Source organism: Mustela lutreola, chromosome 3, assembly GCF_030435805.1.
Source record: "Mustela lutreola isolate mMusLut2 chromosome 3, mMusLut2.pri, whole genome shotgun sequence".
Classification (NCBI taxonomy): Eukaryota; Metazoa; Chordata; class Mammalia; order Carnivora; family Mustelidae; genus Mustela; species Mustela lutreola.
The window spans coordinates 64,409,723-64,436,451 of NC_081292.1; the positions used below are offsets into that span (position 1 = coordinate 64,409,723).

The following is a 26,729-nucleotide window of genomic DNA, read 5'->3' on the forward strand; positions in this document are numbered from 1 at the left end:
ATTCTTTAGTCTTGAAAAATTAATTAAATTTTTTAAATTAAAATTAATTAAATTTTTTAAATTTTATTTTTTTCTTATTCTAATTTTTAACTTTTAATTTTTCCTCTTCTAATTTTTTTAACTACTTTATCTTAACAATACCTTTCTTAAAAAAATAAACTTTCAAAACTTCATTATTATAGTCGTATTTTATCCTTCCATGTATCTAATTTATTTTTTGTATACATATAGGTTTTTTATTCTAAAAAATTTTGGGATACAACTTCTTCTAATAGAAATCTATTAGAAATGATTAGAATAGAAATTTAGAATAGAAATAGAAATAGAAAATTAGAATAGAAATCTAATAGAAATGCTAAATCTAGCATGGGGCTTTGTTATAGTCTCCAGCCTGAGCAAATTCTCTCCACTTTCCTTTTCTTTCATTGCCCAACCAACTTATCAACTGCTTTTTAGAATTTTTTAAAAAATGTTCTTCTTTAAATAGTCATATTCCATCCCTTCATCATGTTTACCCTTATTTTTGTATATGTATATAGAAGTTTTTCTTTCTTTAAAATTTTGGGAGCTAGTTTCTTCTAAGAGACCAAAATACTCTCAAAATTAAGTAGGTGGTTCTGTTCTATTCACCAGTATAATATGTATGTTTTCTTTTTTTTTTTCTTTTCTTTCTTCTTCTTCTTTTTTTTTTTTTTTGAAATTCTTTTTACCCCCTCTCTTCCCCCCATCATTTGGGGTCTCTTCTGATTTGGTTAACGCACATTTTTCTGGGGTCTTTGCCACCCTTTCAGTATTTATTTTGTCCTTCATATATTCTTATCTGGATAAAATGACAAGGCAGAAAAACTCACCACAAAAAAAAAAGAACAAGAGGCAGTACCAAAGGCTAGGGACCTAATCAATACAGACATTGGTAATACGTCAGATCTAGAGTTCAGAATGATGATTCTCAAGGTGCTAGCTGGGCTCAAAAAAGGCATGGAAGATATTAGAAAAACCATGTCTGAAGAAATAAAAGCCCTTTCTGGAAAAATAAAAGAATTAAAAATCTAACCAAGCTGAAATCAAAAAAGCTATTAATGAGGTGCAATAAAAAATGGAGGCTCTTATTGCTAGGATAAATGAGGCAGAAGAGAGAGTCAGTGATATAGAAGACCAGGTGACAGAGAATAAAGCTGAGCAAAAAGGAGACAAACAACTACTGGACCACGAGGGGATAGATAGAGATAAGTTATACCATAAGATGAAACAATATTAGGATAATTGGGATTCCAGAAGAAGAAGAAAGAGAGAGGGGGGCAGAAGGTATATTGGAGCAAATTATTATAGAGAATTTCCCTCATCAAAATCCAGGAGGCACAGAGAACCCCCCTCAAAATCAATAAAAATAGGTCCACATCCCGTCATCTAATAAAACTGACAAGGCTTAGTGACAAAGAGAAAATCCTGAAAGCAGCCCAGGACGTGAAGTCTGTAACATACAATGGTAAAAATATTAGATTGGAAGGAGACTTGTTCCCAGAGACCTGGCAGGCCAGAAAGAACTGGCATGATATATTCAGAGCACTAAATGAGAAAAACATGCAGCCAAGAATACTATATCCAGCTAGACTATCACTGAAAATAGAAGGAGAGGTAAAAAGCTTCCAGGATAAACAAAAACTAAAAGAATTTGTAAACACCAAACCAGCTCTACAGGAAATATTGAAAGGGGTCTTCAAAGCAAAGAGAGATACTAAAAGTTAGACCAGAAAGGAACAGAGACAATATACAGTAACAGTCACCTTACAGGCGATACAATGACACTAAATTCATATCTCTCAATTGTTACTCTGAATGTAAATGGGCTAAATGTCCCAATCAAAAGACACAGGGTATCAGAATGGATAAAAAACCAAAACCCATCAATATGCAGTCTACAAGAAACTCATTTTAGACCCAAAGACACTCCAGATTTAAAGTGAGGGGGTGGAAAACAATTTACCATGCTAATGGACATCAAAAGAAAGCTGCGGTGGCAATCCTTATATCAGATAAATTAGATTTTAAGCCAAAGACTATAATAAATGATGAGGAAGGACACTATATTATACTCATAGGGTTGTCTAATAAGAAGATCTAACAATTTTAAATATCTATGCCCTTAACATGGGAGCAGCCAACTAGATAAACCAATTAATAACAAAATCAAAGAAACACTTCAACAATAATACAATAATAGTATTAACACCCCCCTCACTGAAATGGACAGATCAGCCAAGCAAAAGATCAACAGGAAATAAAGGCCTTAAACGACACACTGGACCAGATGGACATCAGAGATATATTCAGAACGTTCCATCCCAAAGCAACAGAATATACATTCTTCTCTAGTGCACATGGAACATTCTCCAGAATAGACCACATCCTGGGTCATAAATCAGGTCTCAACTGGTATCAAAAGATTGGGATCATTCCCTGCATATTTTCAGACCACAATGCTCTGAAGCTAGAATTCAATTACAAGAGAAAATTTGGAAAGAACCCAAATACATGGAGGCTATAAAGAGCATCCTACTTAAGAATGAATGGGTCAACCAGGAAATTAAAGAAGAATTTTAAAAAATCATGGAAACAAATGATAATGAAAATACAACTGATCAAAATCTTTGGGATGCAGCAAAGGCAGTCCTAAGAGGAAAGTATATGGCAATACAAGCCTTTCTCAAGAAACAATAAAGGTCTCAAATACACAACCTAACCCTACACCTAAACGAGCTGGAGAAAGAACAGCCAAAAAAAAAAAAAAAAAAAAAGCCTAAACTCAGCAGGAGAAGAGAAATAATAAAGATCAGAACAGCAATCAATGAAATAGAAACAAACAAACAAGCAAGCAAACAAAAAACAAGAGAACAAATCAATGAAACTTGGAGCTGTTTCTTTGAAAGAATTAGATTGATAAACCCCTGGCCAGACTTATCAAAAAGAAAAGAGAAAGGACCCAAATAAATAAAATCATGAATGAAAGAGGAGAGATCACAACCAACACCAAAGAAATACAAATAATTATAAGAACATATTATGAGCAATTTTATACCAGCAAATTTGACAATCTGGAGGAATGGATGCATTCCTAGAGACAAATGAACTACCACAACTGAACTAGGAAAAAATAGAAAACCCGAACAGACCCATAACCAGTAAGGAGATTGAAGCAGTCATCAAAAATTTCCCAACAAACAAGAGCCCAGGGCCAGATGGCTTCCCAGGGGAATTCTACCAAGCATTTAAAGAAGAATTAATTCTTATTCTCCTGAAACTGTTCCAAAAAATAGAAATGGAAGGAAAACCTCCAAACTCATTTTATGAGGCTAGCATTACCTTGATCCCAAAACCACACAAAGACCCCCATCAAAAAGGAGAATTACAGACCAATATCCTTGATGAACACAGATGCAAAAATTCTCACCAAAATACTAGCCAATAGGATCCAACAGTATTAAAAGGATTATCCATGATGACCAAGTGGGATTTATTCCAGGGCTGCAAGCTTGGTTCAACATCCACAAATCAATCAATGTTATATGATACATTAATAAAAGAAAGAACAAGAACCATATGATACTCTCAATAGATGCTGAAAAAGCATTTGACAAAATACAGCAAATTTTTGTATTGATCAAAAATTCGATCAATAACTCTTTCTTGATCAAAAACTCTTCAAAGTGTAGGGATAGAGAGTACATACTTCAACCTCATCAAAGCCATCTATGAAAAACTCACCGCGAATATCATTCTCAATGGAGAAAAACTGAGAGCTTTTCCGCTAAGGTCAGGAACACAGCAGGGATGTCCATTATCACCACTGTTACTCAGCATAGTACCAGAAGTCCTAGCCTCAGCAATCAGACAACAAAAAGAAATTAAAGGCATCCAAATTGGCAAAGAAGAAGTCAGACTATCACTCTTTGCAGATGATATGATACTTTATGTGGGAAACCCAAAAGACTCCACTCCAAATCTGCTAGAACTTGCACTCTGCTAGAACTTGCACAGGAACTCAGTAATGTTTCAGGATATAAAATCAATGCACAGAAATCAGTTGCATTTCTATACACCAACAAGAAGAAAGAAGAAACCGAAATTAAGGAGTCAATCCCATTTACAATTGCACCCAAAACCATAAGATACCTAGGAAAAAACCTAACCAAAGAGGCAAAGAATCTGTACTCAAAAAACTATAAAGTACCCATGAAAGAAATTGAGGAAGACACAAAGAAATGGAAGAATGTTCCATGCTCATGGATTGGAAGAATAAATATTGTGAAAATGTCTATGCTACCTAAAACAATCTACACATTTAATGCAATCCTTATCAAAATACCATCAATTTTTTTCAAAGAAATAGAACAAATAATCCTAAAACTTATATGGAACCAGAAAAGGCCTCAAATAGCCAGAGGGATGTTGAGAAAAGTTGGTGGCATCATAACTCCAGACTTCAAGCTCTATTACAAAGCTGTCATCATCAAGACAGTATGGTACTGGCACAAAAACAGACACATAAATCAATGGAACAGAAGAGGGAGCCCAGAAATAGAGCCTCAACTCTATGGTCAACTAATATTTGAAAAAGCAGGAAAGAATGTCCAGTGGAAAAAAGACAGTCTCTTCAATAAATGATGTTGGGAAAATTGGACAGCCATATGCAAAAAAATGAAACTGGACCATTTCCTTATACCACACACAAAAATAGACTCCAAATGGATAAAAGACCTCAGTGTGAGAAAGGAATCCATCAAAATCCTTGAGGAGAACACAGGCAGCAATCTCTTTGATCTCAGCCACAGCAACTTCTTCCTAGAAACATCACCAAAGGCAAGGGAAGCCAGAGTAAAAATGAACTATTGGGACTTCATCAAGATCAAAAACTTTTGCACAGCAAAGGAAACAGTCAACAAACCCAAAAGACAACTGACAGAATGGGGGAAGATATTTGCAAACGACGTATCAGATAAAGAGCTAGTATCCAAAATCCATAAAGAAATTATCAAACTCAACACCCAAAGAACAAAGAATTGTATCAAGAAATGAGCAGGAGACATGAACAGACATTTCTGCAAAGAAGACATCCAGATGGCCAACAGACACAAAGTGCTCCACATCACTTGGCATCAGGGAAACACAAATCAAAACCACAATGAGATACCACCTCACACCAGTCAGAATGGCTAAAATTAACAAGTCAGGAAACGACAGATGCTGGTGAGGATGTGGAGAAAGGGGAACCCTCCTACACTGTTGGTAGGAATGCAAGCTGGTGCAGCCACTCTGGAAAACAGCATGGAGTTTCCTCAAAAAGTTGAAAATAGTGCTAGCCTACAACCCAGCAATCGCACTACTGGGTATTACTCTAAAGATACAAATATAGTGATCTGAAGGGGCACGTGCACCTGAATGTTTATAGAAGCAATGTCCACAATAGCTAAACTATGGAAAAACCTAGATATCCATCAACAGATGAATGGATAAAGAAGATTTGGTATATATATATATATATATATATACACATATATATATATATATAATGAAATACCATGCAGCCATCAAGAGAAATGAAATCTTGCTGTTTGCAATGATATGAGTGGAACTAGAGGGTATTATGTTGAGAGAAATAAGTCAATCAAAGAGAGACAATTATCAATGATCTCCCTGATATGAGGAATTTGAGAGGCAACATGGGTGGCCTGGGGGGTAGGGAAGGAAAAAATGAAACCAGATGGGATCAGGAGGGAGAAAAAACATGAGACTCTTAATCTCACAAAACAAACTGAGGGTTGCAGGGGGAGGGAGAGGGTGTTTGCATTATGGACATTGGGGAGGGTATGTGCTACGGTGAGTGCTGTGAAATGTGTAAACCTGGTGACTCACAGACCTGTATCCTGGGGCTAATAATACATTACATGTTAATAAAAAATAAAAAAAATATATAAAAAAAATAAAGAAAGAAAGAAATGCCAGGCACTCTGCCCTTGCCTCAGCTCTGAGAGCATGGCCAGGGCAATCAGCTTCCTTCTCTAGTGGTGGGTAGGCAAACCAAACACTCTTCAGTTCCTTTGCACATTTGTTATTCAGTGTACTTAACTAAAATCTAAAAGTCTCAGTGTGCCTCCTTCTTTGTCTCTCTTTCTCTAAGTATCCCTCTTTCCCTCCTCACCTCCTCCTTCTTTCTCACTTGCTCTCTCTTCTTCAGAACAACCCATCCCTGTAGAGTCCATTAAATCCAAACACTCAGCTTATATTTCATAACTTCTATAGAATTTATTTCCACCAACAAACCTGTGTGCTCTTCTGCTTTACCTCCTTCCATAACTGACTCTCTCACCTTCTCTGCCTTTTTGTCCTGGTGGCTGCAGATCAGAGACCAGAGGGTGGACCAATGAGAAAAACAGGCTTCAGGAGGAAAAGTAAGGGAGGTGGTTGGAAGGAGCTGCCACCTGGATCTGTTCCTTGTTTTGATTTAGGAGGAACAGAAAGAAAGAAAGAAAGAAAGAAAGAAAGAAAGAAAGAAAGAAAGAAAGAAAGAAAGAAAGAAAGAAAGAAAGAGAGAAAGGAAGGGAGAAAGAGAGAGAAAAGAAGAAAGAAAGAAGTATTCCAAAAAGTTGCAGTCTGATTCTGGATAGGACTCCTATATTTAGCCACACAAGAACCAGGGTAAAAGAAGGCTATAGGAGAAGGATACACCATCTAACTCTTCATTTATCTCAGTCCACACATTTCAGCACTGAAGAAAGATAAGTAACTCAGAAATACTTGCCAATTAAGTGGCTACATACACATTTGAAAATTCCTGTCAGCCTTATTCTCTTGTCTTCTCTCTCTCTTTGGGCTTTGGAAGAGGAGTATTTGAGAGTATTTGAGGAGTATTTGAGAAATAAAAAGATTGAAAGAGAACCTTGGAAAAATTATCAGAGCCTCCAGATAATTTTGCAAAAGCAAAATGATATTTTACAAATATCAAAGTTATCCAGATAATTTTGCAAAATGAAAGTGCTTAACAATTAAATGTGAATGGAGGATACAGTGACCACTGTTATCCTACAGTACCAGGCCCAGAAAGTTCACATAGCTTATTCATTAATCTAAAAATGAGCACCTAGTGGAACAGTAACCTAAATTTTATAAGCAAAATATAACATAATTTTAAAGGTAACCATTCATTTAATTTTTAAGGAAATAGTCTAGTCAAACGTTTCTCCAATTTTAACTATGAAATTGTACACAGCATTTTAGGTGATTTCAATTTAAGTGATCTTTTCTTGGTACCACTTTTTCTCTGATAACAATATCCTCCTCTATAAGGAAAGAAGCTTAGGGATCCCTGGTCCATTCACTAACTCTACAGAGAAAGAAACCAGAGCCCACAGAATGAGATGAGTTGCCTAAAGTCAAGGGGAGCCAAGGGGACCCAAGTCAAAGGCGGGGCACTCAGTCAGCCCATCGGACTTTCCTCTTCTATTTCTAATCTAGGTCCACTCCCACATTTCAAACACACACACACAAAACCCATAGAATAGGTTTCCTACCATGTAAACATGTCACACTTCCCAGAATGCCTTTTGAGTGAACAGGTTCTAGCAGGTTCTACATTTGCCTGCCTTTGGGATCTTTTCTAACTTCAAAGGTAGCAGTTCAGAGAGAAAAGATGACAATCTTTGTAATCAAATATTATTTTTTCAAATGACTGAGGTTATAACTAAATCAACTATATTTTATTTAATTTTTATTCTTTTAAAATAACACAGTTGCTTTTTTAAAGAGAAGGATAGTGTCTGCAAATGCCGTTTGCAAAGTTTATGAAAACTGGAGTTTTTGTTCATTTGTAAAATAAGAAATATTTTAGAAATAAAAAATTCAGAAATAAAAAAATACATAGATGGCATTTTTACCACAGTAACAAAATATAGGGCATAAAGATGTTTCCTAAGAAACTATTTTTTGTTTTTTTTTTCAAGATTTTATTTATTTATTTGACAGACAGAGATCACAAGTAGACAGAGAGGCAGGCAGAGAGAGAGGGGGAAGTAGGTTCTCCACTGAGCAGAGAACCCGATGCGGTATCCGATCCCGGGACCCTGAGATCATGACCTGAGCCAAAGGCAGAGGCTTTAACCCACTGAGCCACCCAGGCGCCCCCTTACTAAGAAACTAGTAACAACAAAATTACCTAGTTAAGGATATGCAATTTCCACAGTTATGTAACATAGCAATTTTACTTTGAAATTCAAATAAACAAATTATACGTACTTCTTTTTCAGATATCCTTCTGTCTTATCCAGTCAATACTAAATGTTGTGTGGCAAAGTTCCAGCAGATTTTCTGAAACTAAATTGTGTTTAATAATTTTCCTTTCTTCTATATATCTGATTTTTTCTTAGACAATGTTATTCACTCCTTCTCCAGTTCCTCATAGATATTTGCACATGCTTCTGTTATATCACTCACCACGTAATATAATTATTCAATTACATACCCATTTCCTCACTAATCCACAAAAGTTTTAAGGACAGAAACTTTTATTATTTAAGTATCAATGCAGCATAATAGAACATCAGGCACATACTGAGTGTTGAGGGTGCTAATATGTCTGTTTTATTATTTTTTTTTTTAATTTAGTTCTCTTAAGTGGATAATCTCAAACCTGAAACATGAGCCTTCCAAAATCTCCTAGTTGGCTTTCAACTAACTGAGCTCTCCTTCTTCCCTTGTGGCACTGGGATCCCCAGGTCACCCCACTGAGGAAAAAGAAAACATCTTTTTTATATGCTTTAAAAGTTGTGTTTTTATTTTAAACTTCCACAGGCCTTTTTTAAGGTCACTCACGTGACCATTTCTTATTATGTTTCCAATAAACATAGCTTTTCTTTAATGCTTTGATTTCCCTGACTCAATTTCAATCCCTCCTCTAAATAGAGCTGCGAATATTTAGAGACGCCACAACTATCAAGTCTGAAAGACTGGCTTTTCAAAATAAAGGGAGCTATGGCCTTAGACACATTTTATTTTTACATACTTCTTTTGGTAAGAAACCAGCATTTTAATTAAGTTTCTTATTTATTAAAGCATTTCCCTGACTATCAAACCAGGTTAGATCCTTTGTCTAAAGCCTTATTTATTATGGCAGTATGGAGGATGTGGCGGTGGTAGCGTTAATAAGGGCTAATGGTGTCGGAATGGGTCAAACAGGGGTGCCTGGGTGGCTCTGTTCATGAAGCATCTGCCTTTGGCTCAGGTCATGATCTCATGGTCCTGTGATGGAGTCCCACATCAGGCTCTCTGCTTGGCGGGTGTCTGCTTCTCTCTCTCCCTCTACTCGTGCTCTCTCTCTCTCACTTGCTCACTCTCTCTCTCAAATAAATAAATAAAATATTAAAAAAGAAAAAAAGACCCTGACTACTCCACCTCCATGCAATAAAGCCTTTCACAAGAAATAACACACAACTTCACCCTAGTATTTTTAAGATTAATCAGGCTATTTTTTCCTTAATCTCTCCTGTTTTCCCCACCACTGTTTCAAGTAACTGCATGTATTGGAACTTTACACATTTTCCTTCCAATTTCCCAATAATCAGAGGCTCAGAGATAGACAAATTTTGCCTAACACAGTATCTGCCATAGGGTGAGACTTCAGAAATGATTTACAGAACACTGAGTGAGAACAAACCCCTATATTGACTTAGAAGAGCAGCTAAAACATGATAAAAGTCACAAAAGAGAATGTGTTTCCCAAATATCAACTTCATTTTAGAATCATGCCCTCACCCTACCAAATAGTTAAATGAAGGTAAATCTGTTGTCACTTATTTCGGTCCCAGTTTCAGGGCAAACTGGGAAATAGTACAGGACAGTGAAAGGAAAATACTTAGAATTAAAATGGTCAGAAAGCACAACAATAAAATTTCGTGCATTTTTTTCTGACATGAAACTAAATGAACACAAGGTCAGGAATGAAAGTTCCTGTTCCTTTCCCCTACTGCATATGTGTGAAGTATTTCTCTGTATGCATATGTCCGAGTGTATTTTTCCCCACCTCTGGTCAGAAGGTTTTTCCGATACATTATTACAATTTCATGAAAACACATAGGATCATGTGATTCCCTTACTTATACCATTCTGTCATTTTCCAATAAGCGTCATTGGAAAATGAGCGCAGAAGAAAATCCAGACCGTTTAATTGGTGAAACACAAAGCCCTCCGTTATCTGATCTCAGCCAATTTGTCTGCTTCATCACTTTCGGTGTTCTGTCTCCCGCCTCGTGAGCAGCCCAGTACACATACTTCCATGCTCTCTGTTGTCCTCATTTAAAACCTAATTTTCTGCTCTGTAACTATTTGATTTTCAGAGACTCTGTGCCATCATCAGCTCCATGAATCCTTCTCTTCACACCCTACCCTCTTCCATTCACGGGGTGCTCACCTGTATGTTCCCCACAGCGTCATATTCTTGCTACATGATAGCACGGATCACTGTTCACCTAACCTATTATCTTCTTAACTCCTTGAAATTCTTGGCTATGTGTTTAATTTCATACCTAAATCACACTGAGGCTTAATTTTTAAAGCTGAGATGGTTGTAGACACATGTAAGAACAAACACAAATCCAGATGATTTTCTCATATACATGATTTGTCCATATTAAGTCAGGTCACCTGTAACAACTAAGGAAAAATGAGCATTTACCATATGACTAATGTTGTCATTTCTCAAGTTTGCATTAGTAACCCTTCTGTTTTTACTTGAGAGCTCTCTCTAAGCAGTTTAATCTGCAAAACTAAATTTCATATCCTTCTTTCTTCATCAACTTCGCTGCCAATTTATAGACTTACCAACATGCCTTTTAATTTATAGACAATGTCAAAAAAATTTCAAAACTTGTTTTAACATGAAATCATTCCCAAACTGAAAGTTAATTATTTTTTCCCTATATTCCTTTTCTAGGTTGGTAACACCAACATTCACATATGCCAGATATATGGAAATCATTTCAAATTTTTCCATCTTCTTCACCTCTCAAGTATAATATCACCACCTCTCATCTGGATTCTTGCAAAGTTACCTACCTCTGGTCTCCAAATGCAGTGATAATTAATTTTAATCAAATCATTCCCATAACCATCAAAATAACTTCAAAAGTGCCAACCTAATCTTACCTTGTTTCACATACTTTTAAATCAGCACTTACTGTTCACTCTTAGTGATATAAACTCCGCCACTCAGTCTTCACAATAAAACCCAACTTTACCAGTCGAAACTCTGTTAATCACCTCTTCTATAAAGCCTTCCCTGATTCTCCCACTAACAGAAACCATCCCTTCTCCTGAATCACATCTTATCTTGTATATATTTCTGATATTATGTATCTATCACATGGCTTACCTATTTAAATGTTCATCTAATGTTATCTATTTATCTAATATTTATCTAATTTATCTAATTTACATATTGATTTCAGTGTTTATTGATCTTAATGCCATTTATCTAATGTTATCTATTTATGTTATTTATTTACCTAATATTACATTTGAGTAGGAACTGTATTTCATCTGGCTCTGTATTTTCAGCACCTAACACAGGGCACGGCATAGTCAATGACCTAAATAGCTAAATGGGAATGCAATCATAAACCTTGTGTTGCCCGACTATAATCACAAAGAGAATTAGCTTACTTTTATATTTAAGAATTTCTTTTTGAAAAATCCTTTTTGAAATTCCTTCCTCTACTTGTGTGATCTCTCTCCCTCCTCTCCCCCTCTTCTCTCTCATTCTTCCCCTACCACTATATTCCTAACAATTATGAAAAAAAAATTCAAATAATTAAATTCTACAGATTGTTACATTCTATGAGGAGGGAAAAAGAGAAACTACATGGTTAGGGATTTTCTTTTCAGCTTGGTGAAAACAATTTATTGTAAAACAGGTACATTTTATTAATTAAAAAAAAACCCAACAACGTAACATACACAGGTTTTCCAAAATGTAAAAAGTGGCAAGTATTTTGATTTTTACATTTCAGGTTAGTCATCACAATCAGACTCAAAGCCCAAATAAAGTGAAGAAGAATTAGTTTCTAACTCCACTCTTAAATTAGGTGTCTGCACAAACTTAGGTTGCTGAATGGACTTCATTTTGTTGTGTGTTGACTCAGAATAAAAATACTGAGGGCTAATGTATAATTCTTATCTATTCTTCTACAATTTTCATTTATGAAAAATTCACAACTCAGAAATGAGGACCAATAGATGAGAACCAGATTCATGAAGAAGCACCTTCTGAACCACAGGCATTTTCGCATCTATTCATATTTTAAGTGGAAAATTTCCACTTCTTTTTCCAGTTATAAGGGCATTTTATTCAAGTGGCCAGAAATCGAGGCAGAGAACACTCTAAAACATTTCATTACTAACTCACATCTGTTGTTAATTCTTAGCTTCTCATCTCTGACTGCCAACAACCCTGCTATCCATATTCTGATGTTTATGCTATGAGCACCTGGTCTGGAAAGGCACCATCACTCGTATCCATCTGAATAAAATTACACATAAAATATATCCCTGTTATTACAGATTGAACAGTAAGTAGAAGCCATAAGCCATAATGAGATTCACAATATTCCCTGAGTAACCATGTCTCTCTGTCACACTGTAGGAAATGTATTTATTCCTTATTGGTGTAGAAAGCTGATATGATAGTCACACTTTTTGTTATGGGCTGTTCTATGGTAAGGCCATTTATAAGGAAATCAAAGTACCTCTGAGAATCCACATGAAAGGTGGGGATTTCTATTTATGTGCAAAACCTATGTGGACACGTAGCAAATACAAACTGATTAAATATATTAACTTTATTTTGATGGGTCACTGAATTCGTAGGATAAATAGCCTCATTGTTAGTGTAATAGTAGTTTGAATATGGTATCTTCACAAAGTAATCTGTAAATAGCTTATTTTAAAAGAAATATTTTGGTTAACCTTTTGGGGATCGAGTTCAGAATCAGTTTCCAAAGGATCAGCTAATTAGGCAATTTAATTTGCAAGAAAATGATTCCCCACAGAGAAGGTTAATGGAGTTTTCAGCGTAAAGTTATTTGCCTAGAACTAAGTGCTGAGTAAGATGCCAAATATAAATGGTTAACGAGTTAATTACAAAACACAGAAGCTAACAAACTTTATTTTACCCTGCAGGGAAATAATGTAGTCTGAAGAACTATTCAATTAATATGTAGAGGAAGCAAGAATTTTTCCCCCTGGTTCTATCAATGCATTGAAATCCAATAAAACACAAATTTTGTCTGTTGATGTGGATAAATGTAGGTTGTATGTGTGGCAGAAATGATCTAAAGGTAGAGTCAAAATGAGTTAAGAAACTTAGGTTTAGGAAAATTTATTGGAATCATTGTTATTTCTTATTTTATAATAAATCAAATATTATTTGTGGAAGGTTGAATAAGAATGAAAAATTGAAAAAGGGAGTATGTGGCTACCAAAATTGAAGGCAGTGTGCTCTGAAAGGGAAATTCAATTGACCTTTAAATGCCATTTGTGGCTGGTATCTATCATACCTGCAACCTGCATTACTATAAATGTTTTAAAATCCACAAGAACACTGGTGATTCACAGACCTGTACCCCTGGGGATAAAAATATATGTTTATAAAAAATTTAAAAAATAAATAAATAAATAAATAAAATCCACAAGAACTTTGTGGCCCTCTATAAAAAGCTCAAAATGCCATAAGGTTGACAAAACAGAGAACACACAGAACGATACTGATTTCCTCCATGGGTGGCTGCAGTCAGTCTGATTCACGTGGTCCTTGTCTCCAGCAGGCATTTGAGACACGTTCTGCTCTCGGTCACTTCACCACCTGCTCCTGCACCCAGATCCTGGAGTTTGCTCTGAGGCTGGCTGCATTTCCAGACTTACCCATTACACAACAGTCAGCGAAACAAATTCACAATCTGTCTTTTAGGTGTACAAGGTTTTTGCCTTGTCTTAAAGTTATTAATAGTTTTAACATCTTTTTCTTGTTTAAATGCCTATGTACAAAATCACACAACAAGGAAATATATAAAGTAGAAACATGAAAGATTCCCTCTCTTCTTAGTTCTCCCCCTAAGTTAACCATGGATAGTAGTCTGGTTTAATGCATGGAGATAGAGATAGTATCTATCTATCTATGTATCTATCTATGTATGCTAATTTATATATTTATAGTTCATATAAATTTATACAAATTTTGACCAATTTTCTTTTCAAAAATTAAATTACATGTTTGCTGCTTATTTATAAAAACAAATTTTATATACTTCCGTATATATTTCTTGCATTTATTTTTTAATTTTTAATATTTTTAAAAAACTTTGTTTGAGAGAGAGCACAGGTAGGGGGAGTAGCAGAGAGAGAGAGAGAGAGAGAGAAGCAGGCAGGCTTCCCACTGAGCAGGGAGCCAGATGTGGGGCTCAATCCCAGGACCCTGAGATTATGAACATAGCCTAAAACAGAAGCTTAACAGACTGAGTCACCCAGGCACCCCTATGTGTTGCATTTAAAAACTAGTATTCTGATTTCATTAAAATTAAACAATGTAAATTTCTACCAATGTGGTTAATTGAATGTCACAAAAGGCTTTCTGTCATCACAAACAAAGAAATGCTAAATAACGTATAAAAAAATAAAGTTCTAAAAGAAAGGAAGTCTTCATGTAGCAGAAACAAAGAAGAAAAAATCTGGAACAAAGACATCTAGTGTAAAGCCTATAGCCTATAGAGATCTAGGACTGGATAAGTAGGCCATGAGGCTAGTGGCAGGAATTTAAGAAGTAAAGAGATGAGGCCTTTAGCTCACATAAATTGTGGAGCTAGAATGGAGTCTTCTGTATAAAGTGAAGAACCTCCAAATGCTGTATGTTTCATAAAATTGTGCCCAGAAACTGAGACCAAAAAAAAAAAAAAAAAAAAAGAAAAAGAAAAAAAAAATTCTCCTACTCAGCCATGGAAGTGGTAAGGAAGCTTGTCATTCACTGATTCTTGTAGGAAGAGAAGCCATTAGAAATGGAAACACAGACCTGTACCCCTGGGGATAAAAATATATGTTTATAAAAAATAAAAAATTTAAACAAACAAACAAAAAAGAAATGGAAACACAAACATATACTACATGGCAGTGTAAAATCCCAATTTACAATGTCCAAGTGATGAGAAAAGCCCAAGATGAGAAATTAACATGAAAACTGAACTAAGAAATCCTCCTACTGTCGTATAAGAGAAATTCAATAACACTTTATATGAGTGCTTCCACAGCCCATGCTAAATGGGTGGCACTCTCCACCAAACTTGGTCACAATTAAAAGCCATAAATAACATTAAAAAAGAATACCATCAAGAGGGAACACAAACAAATGAAAACAAAGGGAGAACTGATACCCCAAGAACTGAAGATGATAGATTCACTTCAAAGACTAAATATAAGTTTATTTACAATGTTAAAGACAAAAATGAACATTCAGGAACTATAATGAAAGACTGGTAAACATGGGGAAGACAACAAAAACAAACAGATTTTAATTTTAAAAAGTAAAATTCTGGGTGTGAAAAATATAATAATTGGAAGTAAATATGTTAAAAGACAAGATAACTACAGTCAAACAGAGAGAATGGGACAACATATCTAAGGAAATCATCTATAACCCTAAAGAGATAATTAAGAAAATAGAAAATATTGTAATTCAACTTCATTAGTTATCAGAGAAATGAAAATTTTTGAAGTAATGAGTTATTTCATAATCAAAGTGACAATGTTTTTTAAGTTATATGTATGTAACATGATTTTTTTTTTAAAGATTTTATTTATTTATTTGACAGAGAGAGAGATCACAAGTAGGCAGTAGGCAGAGAGGCAGGCAGAGAGAGAGGAGGAAGCAGGCTTCCCGCTGAGCAGAGAGCCCGATGCGGGGCTCGATCCCAGGACCCTGGGATCATGACCTGAGCCGAAGGCAGAGGCTTAACCCACTGAGCCACCCAGGCGCCCCTGTAACATGATTTTTTAGGGCATGACTTAATATATGTATACAATGTGAAATGATTATCACATCAAATTAATTAATACACCCATCACCCCATACAGTCAAAAAAAATTTTTTTAATTGACAATATCATGTATAGTCAAAAATTGTAGAAAACCAAAAACACTTATTCATTCCTATTAAGACAATAAATAGGTGCAATAACTTTGGAGTTCAATATGGCAATCTGAGCTACATTTAAAGATGTTTCCACCATATGGCAACAACAGCAATATCATTCCTAGCCATATACCCTCAAGCAATGAAATATATCTTAACAGGAGTACCACTGACAATTTAAGTAGGAGAATTATTCAGTACCCACGACAATCTTGCACAATACAGGATATTTAACATTTAACATTCCTGTTCCTGCACAATAAATGCCAGAGGAGCCCCTCAGATGTTATGACAAGTAAAAATGCCTTCACACATTCCGAAATGCACCTAAGTGGTGCAGCTCCCTAGTTGAGAATCATTACCCAGTCTGCAGAGAAACTAACCCAGGTATACCAAGAGATAAATGAGAGAAATTAAGTAAAATCCCAAAACTGTTGCATATATACAAACACCCACAACCCAGAAGTACCAGTGTCAGGTATGAACCCCAAAGAAACTCCAGAACAGGTGCCCATGGAGACAGGATAAGAATATTCATACCAGCACTGAAGGTAATAGTATCAATCTGGAAACTGATAAGTAGAAAAATGGATAAAAAGTTTTTGTTATATTTATACAATAGAATACAGGAGCTATACTGATTGAACTTTATCTACATGTATCAACATGGATACTTTTCCAAAACATAAAATTACTCAAAAAGAGAAACTACCCAAATTGTATGTACAATATGATGCCACAGGTGTAAATGTTTAAAATTGTATATTATTATGGGCACATCTTTTACCATATAAAACCATGGAATGAAAGAATACAAACCAACTTTTGCATTGTAGTTAGCCCTGGAGAAGAAGGAAGAAATGAAACAATGGGAATGGGATAGGGAACTTGGCTGTATCTATGTGATTTTTGATCCTTAAAAAGTATTTCGAGTAAGTATGACAAAATGATGAAATTTCTTAAATATAATGATGAATACAATAGATATGTGTGATTACTTTCCATAATTTCCTCTATTCTTGAAATATTTTATGATTATATTTTATTTTTAAAAATATTTGACAGAGATTAAGATACATGAAGGATAGACTGTGACCAAGAGAAAGATCTCAAGAGTCACTGAAATGGAAGGACATAATATGTATACAGAAAAGACAAACTGACTTCTTCAAAGTACTATCTTCAAAATCCTGATCAGAAAGGACCACTATCCTAGAAGTCTATATCAGCTAAACTATCATTTAAGAATGAGTGTGCATTTGTAAGAACCCTGAGGAAAAGAACTATTAAAAAGTCTTATTTAGAAAGAGAGAAATTGAATCCAGAAGGAAAAAACAAAACTGAGCAAAGATGATGAAAAATACACTGGCAAATCTAAAGAAGCACTGACTATAAAAGCAAATACTGACAAACTCTTGGGGAATTAAAACACAGGATAGAGCTGAAATCATAGAACACAATAAAGTAGAACATGGAGGTGGAAAATTAATAGCAAATGTTCTAAAATTTTATTTTTGCTAAGAAAGAGGCTAGAGATATTGATTACACTTAGACTTTGTTATGTCAAAAATGTATGTTAAAAATTTTAAAGAATGTAAAGAGAATGCAAGAATATCACCAGAATAAAGGAGCCAAGAAAAAAGGAGAAGTGGAGAATAGCAAACACTCATGTGGCGCTTACAATTACTATGCATTGAGTACTATTTTACATATATTTACTCTTTCAGCCCTCAAGACAATTCTCAGAGTGTCATCTTCTTTCTGCAAATGAAAAAAACTGCAGAAGAGAGTGGTTGAAATAACTGGCTTAAGGTTGTACAATTACTAAGTGGTGAACTTGGGAGTCTTAAATCTTGGCATGCTAACTCCAAAGGCCATTCTCTTGACCATGATACCTCTTTTGAATTGTTTAACAAAAACTGACAAGCCAATAGAAATCTGTGGATAGGAAGTAAAGTAGTAAAACAAACAGAAACTAGGAAAAAAAGAGGTAGAAGAAGAAAAAACAGTATAGCAAATATAAAACACAAAACAAGGTAGCAAAATAAATTTAAATACTTTCAGATCAAATAAATGTAAATAGAATATACCTACCAAGTAGGCAACAAGTCTCTGAGCTTGAATTTTAAAAACAAGAGACAAAACCAATATATATACATACGTGTGTGAGTGTGTGTGTATACACACATACACTAGACAAAAATGATAAAAAATATCTGTGTACATGTATGGCAAACCACTGCCCCCAGAATTGGATAGATAGGCAGAGACAGATAATCACAATTTCTAGAGAAGAAACCTATAAATAGAGGCCTTCATGGGATGCAGTGCCTTGGTAAGTATACCTAATCTGTAATTGATGAATTGCTTGGGCATAGGTTAGACAAATCTGAAAGTTAAAAACTTCAGGGGGCTCAGTCATGGAGGAGCACCAATACATTTCTGAGTTTACAGGAGATTTACCACATTCTCACAGTGAATACCATGGAAAAATCCCCCTTGTGCTTCTGGCAGGGAAAGGGGAAAACTAAACATCTTGAAATATGCCAGAGTATTCTGTTCTTAACAAGGCATGCCTTTGAAAGAAACTATTTTACCAGAACCCAAACTATTAAATTTTTTAGTCTAATTGACCTGGAGAAGTAAGATACCTAACACAAAGGAAATACTTAATGCCAGCCTCCTGTAGTTATCCTATCTCCATCTAAGGGGTTAGACGGAGCAAGGAGAATGCAAAATACTTACAAATTTCACAGTCCAGAGACATTGATTCACTAAAAAACTGAGACATAATCATAGGACTATAGAACACTTCTCCTGCTCCCAAAAGTTACAACTACATTACTAAAGGCTTATTTACCACAGTTTCTTTTCCCACTATGTCAAGGTTGGCTATCAAGAGGAAAAATGCAAGACATACTAAAAATCAAAAAATAATCCAAGTGATAGGACAAGCATCAGATTCAGACTCAACATAATATAAAAGGAGAAGAACAAAGCTGAAAGGCTGAAACTGAAGACTTACTCTAAGTCTGAGATATGGAAAGGATGTTGGAAATATCAATCCAAAAATTTAAAACTACAATGACTAAGATGTTAAGGGCTTTAATGGATATAGACAGCATGTAAGAACAGAGGGACAATTTAAGCAGAGACGAAATTTTAAGAAAGGATGAAAATGAAATGCTAGAGAATGAAAACTAACAGAAATGAAGAGTGTCTTTAATGGGCTCATTAGTACACTAGACATGGCTGAGGAAAGACTCTCTAAGACTTGAAAAAAAAAATCTCCAGAATATCCAAAAACTACAGAATAACCACAAAAAGTATAACATATGGATAATAAGAATACCAGAAGAAAGAGAGAAAAGGCCAAAAGAAATATTTGAAACAATAATGGCTGAAAATATCCTCCAAACTAGTGTCAGCCACCAAACCACAGATCCAGAAAGCTCAGAGAATATCAAGCAGGATAAATATCTAAAAAGCAAAACAAAAATGAATACAAAAACCCTACACTTAGACATATTGTATTCAAACTGCAGAAAATCAAAGATAAGGAAAAAAAGTCTTGAAAGAAGCCAGGGATAGGGTGGGGAACACACTATCTCTAGAGAAAAGATATGAATTACTTCCAACCTCTCAAATACCATACAAGCAAGAATAAAATGAAGTGAAATAAAGTGTTGAGAGAAAAAACTCAACAACCCAGAACAAACTTCAGAACAAGAAAAGTTATCATGGATGAAGATGAGCATTACACCATCAAAGACCAATTCTCCTAGAAAACATACTAATCCCTAATGTGTACTTGTCTAACAAAGAAGCACCAAAATAGATGGAAAAAATGGCAAGGAGAAATAAATGGACTCATTGCTATAGCTGGAAACTATCAGAAATGGACAGATTCCGCAGGCAAAAATTCAGTAAGGACATAGTTGAACTCAACAGTGCTATCAGTCAATTGTATATAATTGATGTCTATTGACTATGTCATCAACAACCGGAGAATACATGCTCTTCTCAAACTCACATGAAACAGTCTCCAACACAGGCCACATTCTCGGCCATAAAAAATAACAAATGTAAAAAATAAAAATAATGAAATGTCTACTTTCAGACCACACTGGGATTAAATTAAAATGAATAACAGAAAAACAATGGAAGGTCAGAAAATAATTGGATATTAAACAATATATTTCTTAATAACAGATAGTTAAAGATGAATTCAAATTAAAAAATATGTTGAACTAAATGAAAATGAAAACAAGCATCAAAATTTGTGGATGTAGCCAAAGCAGTGCTTAGAAGTCAATTTATAGCATTGAATACACATATTAGAAAAGAAGAAAACTCTAAAATCAATAATCTAAGCTTCTACCTTAAGAAACTAGAAAAAGAAGAGCAAAGTAAGTCTAAAGTGAGGAGAAGAAAAAAATACTAACAAAATTGAGAGCAGAAACCAAAGAAATTCATACAGGAAATCAATAGAAAAAAATAAACAAAACAAAAATCTGGTTGTTGAAAAGCAGAATTAAATTGGTAAGTTTCTAACCAAGCTAACGAAGAAAACCACAGAGAAGACACAAATTACCGAGATCAGAAATGAAACAGGGAACACATTACAGATACTACAAACATGAAAACAATGATAAAGCAATAGTATGAACAGCTTTATGAATGTAAATTTAGGTATGTACCTAAATCAAATGCACCTATTACTTGAAGGACAAATACTACCAAAAGTCAAATAAAAACAAATAAGAAATAGACAATCTGCACAGGCCTATATTTATTAAAGAAATTGAATCAATAACAGACTCAGATACTTAATTTGTGAATTCTACCAAACATGTAAGATAGAAATTATACCAGCTCTCTAAAATTTCTTCCAGAAGATACAAGCAGAGAGAATACTTCCTAACTCATTGTTTGAGGAGGGCATTACCTCAATACCAAAAATAGATGAAGATATTACAAGAAAACTACAGTCCAATACCTCTCATAGATACAAGTTGCAAAATTCCTCAACAAAATATTTAGAAGTTGAATAAAATAATGTATCAAAAGAATATTAACCATGACCATGTTAGGTCTATTCTGGGTATGCAAGGCTGGCTCAACTTTCAAAAAATGATCAATCAACATAATTCATCACATCAAAGGACTAAAAAAAAAAATCACTTGATCAAATCAAAGGATGCAGAAAAGCATCTGACAAAATCCAACATCCATTCCTCACAAAAACTTTCAATAAACTAGGAATAAAGGGGAGTTTTGTCAACTTGAGAAAGAAAATCTACACAAACTTACAGCTAAAATCCTACTACTAACTGATGAGAAACTCAAAGCCTTCCCACTAAGATTAGGTGAAAGGAAGGAATGTTCTCTATCATCAATCCTTGAAACTGTATTTCAAGTTCTAGCCAATGTAATAAGAAAAGAAAATAGAAGGTAAACAAATTGGGAAGGAAGACATGATTGTCTATGTAAAATATGTGAAACAGCTGACAAAAAATCGTCTAGGACAAACAAGGAATCATAGCAAGATTTCAGGACACTGGTTACTATACAAATATCAACTGCATAAAAAAACCTAGCAATAGATACGTGAAATTTGAAATTGAAAGTGCAATATCATTTACATTTGCACCCTACAAAGTGAAATACTGTTATCTAAGTCTAACAAAGGAAAATTGCAGAACTCTGATGAATGAAATCAAAAATAAATAAATGGAGAGGTATTCCATATTCAGGAACAGGAAGACTCAATATTATCCAGATGTCAATTCTTCCCAACTTGATCTATACATTCAATTACAGTCCCAATTAAAATCCCAGAAAGTTATTTTGTGGGAAAGTTACTCACAAGTTTATATGAAAAAACAAAAGAGGCCAACACAGTGATGAAGCAGAAGAACAAAACTGGAGGACTGAGAGACCCAACTTCATATACCTAAAATACCTTTATCATATACCTAAAATAATCAAGGCAGTGTGGCATTGGTTAAAGAACAGACACCCAGATGAGTGGAAGAGAATAGAGAGCTTAGAAATAGATCCACATGACTATAGTTAACTGATCTTTGACAAAGGAGTAAAGGTAATGAAATGGAGAAAATATCGTCTTTTCAATTAACGGTACGGGAATAACTGGATATTCACATATAGAAAAAAGTTAATTTGGACACAGACCTTTCATCCTTCACAAAAATTAACTCATGAATCACAGACCTAAATGTAAAAGGCAAAGCTATAAAACTCCTAAAAGATAACATACAGAAAACCTTAGTGATCTTGGGTAAGTTAATACCTTTTTAGACACAACACCAAAGGCATGATCCATGGAGAATGAATTAACATAAAGAATTAGTAAGCTGAAATTGATTAAACTAAAACCTTCTGTTCTGGGAAAGACAATGCCAAAGAATGACAGAGAAAATAATTGTAAAAGATACATCTGATAAAGGCCTGTTATCCAAAATATACGAAGAGATCTTAAAACTTAACAATAAGAAAACAAACATAAATAAAAAAAATAGGTCAAAGATCTGAACAGACATATGTAGATGGCAAATAAGCATATTAAAAGTGCTCAACATCGTATATTATTAGGGAATTGTAAGTTAAAACAAGAGATAACTCTTCATACCTAATAGAATGGCTAGAATCAAAAAAATTTAAAATACAATATGCTAGTGAAGATATGCCGCAGAAGTATATGGGAATACAAAATGGTTCAGCCACCTCAGGAGACAATTGGCAGTTTTTTACAAACTAAACACAATTTTACTATACAATCCAGTAATCATGTTCTTTGGTATTTACTCAAATTAACTGAAAAACTCATGTACACACAAAAACTTGCCCAACACCATTATTTACAACCACAAAAACTTGGAAGCAACCAAGATGTCTTTCAAGTAGATGAAGGGATAAATAAACTGTGCAGAACTGCGTGGAAGTCAATCTCAGGATCCTATAAACTGCATAAGTCCAACTGTGTGATGTTCTGGAAGAGACAAAACTAAGGGGAAAGTAAAGGAAATAGTGGTTTCCAGGGGTTATGGGGAAGGAGGCAAAAATATGGCATAGAGAATTTGGGGGGGGGGTAATAAAACTACTCTGATGTTAAAATGGAGGATACATGTATTATACATTTTCATAACTAATAGAATATACAATATCAAAATGAACCCAAGTGTAAAGTATAGATTTTGAATGATAGTAAAGAGTCAATATAAGTTTATTATAACAAACATATCCATCTGGTGTGAGGTGTTAATAGAAGGGGAGGCTATGCGTATATGAGAGTGGGTGGTATGTGGGAACTCTCTGTATCTTCAATTCAATTCTCTGTGAACCTAAAAATGTTCTAATACCTAAAGTCTGCTTTATTTTTTTAAATGTTACAACATTGATAAATCTTGTAAACGTCATTCAAAGCAAAAGAAATCCTTTACAAAAGACTACATGGTATATGATTCCATTTATATGTAATGCTGAGAGTAGGTATGGTAGATAGATTAAAGATTACCTAGAGGTGAGGGAGTGGGTGGTGTGAGAAACAAGTAGTGACTGCTAAAATTGTGTTTGTTTTGGGGTAAGGAAAGTATTCTTGGATTGTGAAATGCTTGCAAAATTCTGTGAATTATGCAAAAGCCATTGAAACGTACATGTTAAATGAATGAATTTTATGTAATGTTGTAATCTCAATAAAGATGGTTAGAAAAGGAATATAATCACATTCACAGTATAGTACTATACATTTTCAGTTGACAGTAAGGGCATTTTCAGGGTCAAATTACCACATCTTTCATTCTTTAAGTCACAGGCACACTGGTAAGAAAGGAAATTTCAATATTTCAAATAAATCATAGTGACTACATTGGAAGAGTATTTATATTTAAAACTGGGAAATTTATCATCAAAGATCAAATTCTGACTTTTGAAGTGCTACTATGAAATTAAAATGACAATTTCTGTTTCTGCTCAGGATTATTCAAACATCATGCTTACAAAAGGCACATATTTTTACAAAACTTATCAGAGGTCACGGTTATAAGACTTTTCCGTAGCAAGGACCCATATGATTGTCTCAAATTACTTTTCATACCTCATGTGCTTTTACATGAAATTCAACCATTATTTCATTTCAGAAACAATAACAAATGTCAACTTTAATTTTAACTCCTGGAATATTATCATGATGTAAAAGTTTACAGCCACAATTTTTATTTGTGAAAATTGCTATTTTATCTTTCAATCCAAATTTTTAGTAAAATGCATAGGTATTAAGTGTACAATGTAATGAGTTTTGAGAAATGTATATGTACCCCCATGTAATGAACAACCCAGTCATATATAAAATATTTCTATCACCTCAGGAAGTTTCTTCATTCTAATCCCTCACCCGGCCCACCATGTTCTGATTTCTATCACCATAGATTAGTTTTGCCTTTCTTGAATTTCTTATGGTTAAATTAGTAATATATAATCATTTGTGTCTGGATTCTTTAGGTCAGCATAATGTTTATGAGTGTCTTAGTTGGCTTAGGCTGCCATACAAAATATCTTAGACTGAGTGTCTTAAACAACAGATATTTATTTTCTCATGGTCATGGAGTCTGGGAAGTCCAAGATCAACATGGCAATAACTGGTGAGCGCTCTCTCCTTGGGTTGCAGATGGCCACCTTCTCATTGTGTCCTACATGTCAGTTATTCCATCATAACTTGAAGCAGAAGCCCTTGATCTTAAATTTTAAATTTTGTTTTTTATGTGAAAACTGCATATATATGGCAAGTAAATATACACAAGTTAATCTAAACATGCATTTTAATGTGTGGGTTGCATAGTTAGTGTTTAATTCAAAAGCTTAGGAATCTGATTCTTCAGTTCATCAACTATATAATCTAGGTAAATTTTGCTTTGCAAGGATTTGTGTCCTTTTCTATAGTGTGAGGATAATAATACAGCCTACCCCATGGTTATTGTAATTACTAAGTAATGTATAGAAAGCACCTAGCCAGGGTGCCTGGGTGGCTCAGTGGGTTAAAGCCTCTGCCTTTGGCTCAGGTCATGATCTCAGGGTCCTGGGATCAAGCTGCATCAGGCTCTCTGCTTGGCAGAAAGCCTGCTTCCCCCCTCTCTCTCTGCCTGCCTGTTTGCCTACTTGTGATCTCTGTCGGTCAAATAAATAAACAAAATCTTTAAAGAAAAAAAAAGAAAGCACTTAGCACAGTTTATTGCATATTATAGATGTACATGATAATAATATTCTTCATACATCATATAAAAAAATATCTAAAATATCACCAAAACATTTTAACAGTAATTATTTCTGTGTAACATTTAACATTTATCTACTTTGACTTCTATAATTTTACTCTTTACACTGAATATATATCTTTTAATAATAAGAAATAAATATTACTTTAAAGGACAGTTGACTTCTAGAATATTTGCTATTAGAAGTTCCTAAATTAGCTTATATTGTCAAAATTGCCAGTATTTTTCTAAAGAAAATTATTCTTTGTTCAAGTTTCCTTTTTTTTTTTTTTTTTTGCCTATTAGGAAGGTAATAAACAATAAAATAAGTTGATAGTATGCACATTTGAACATTCAGTGGAAAAGCGAACCAAGAATGCCAAAATCCTGAAGTCATTATAAGACCAGTAATGAACACATGACTGTTCGTGCTTTTCCCCCCCTTGAACCAAGAACTACTTAAATACTTGATTCCTAGAGAAAGCAATGATACAATTTAGAAATTATAGCATTTAGAAAATAAACTTATAAATGTGAAATGCATTTCTCTTTATGGCTGGAGATTGTATTTTAAACAAAGATAACATTTCTAAAGGAACAACCATGTTTGTTTATTAGTGGAATAGCGAGGACATAATCTGAACTTTATCACAAAAAAATGTTGGTTTTTTTGATCTTCTTAAATGTATGTTTTAGAAATGTCTTTATTCCAGTTAAAAACTTTTATATTGGAGAATAACTTCTCTTACATTCTTTTTTTCAAGAGAGAAAAGAGTGTGAGTGGTGCGGGGGAGCAGCGAAGTGTGAGGGAGAGAGAGAATCTGAAGGAAGCTCCATGCGAGCATCGGCAGAGATGGGGCTTGGATCTCAAAACCCTGAGATAATGCTTAAACCAAAATCAAGAGTCAGATGCTTAACCAACCAAGCCACCCAAGAACCCCACTTCTCTCACATTGTTAATTTTCTTTATCAAAGTAGAGTGGCTAGGAGTTTGTTTGGCCCTTGGTCCTTTTGTGTTTAGATTATATATGAGCAGAGACACATTTCTTATCTTAAACTACTACTTTCAGTAAAAGATGTCCTTAACTCAGCCACCCAGATGTTAGGAATCAGATAGTATCAAAATCATAACAATGTTATTTGAGAAAGTTTTAGATTATGAACAACTGAAGTTCACAAAAAAAAAAAAAAAAAAAAGATAGGAACACCAGATTGTAGCCCGGAAAAAAAAAACAAAAAAC

At 34.4% G+C, this 26,729-nt stretch overlaps 1 protein-coding gene across 2 annotated transcripts in view; it reads right to left on the reverse strand.

The window, feature by feature from the left end:
* C3H8orf34 (chromosome 3 C8orf34 homolog) overlaps positions 1-26,729 on the reverse strand; it is a 376,732-nt gene that overhangs the window by 191,729 nt on the left and 158,274 nt on the right. The gene's annotated exons all lie outside the window — the stretch shown is intronic.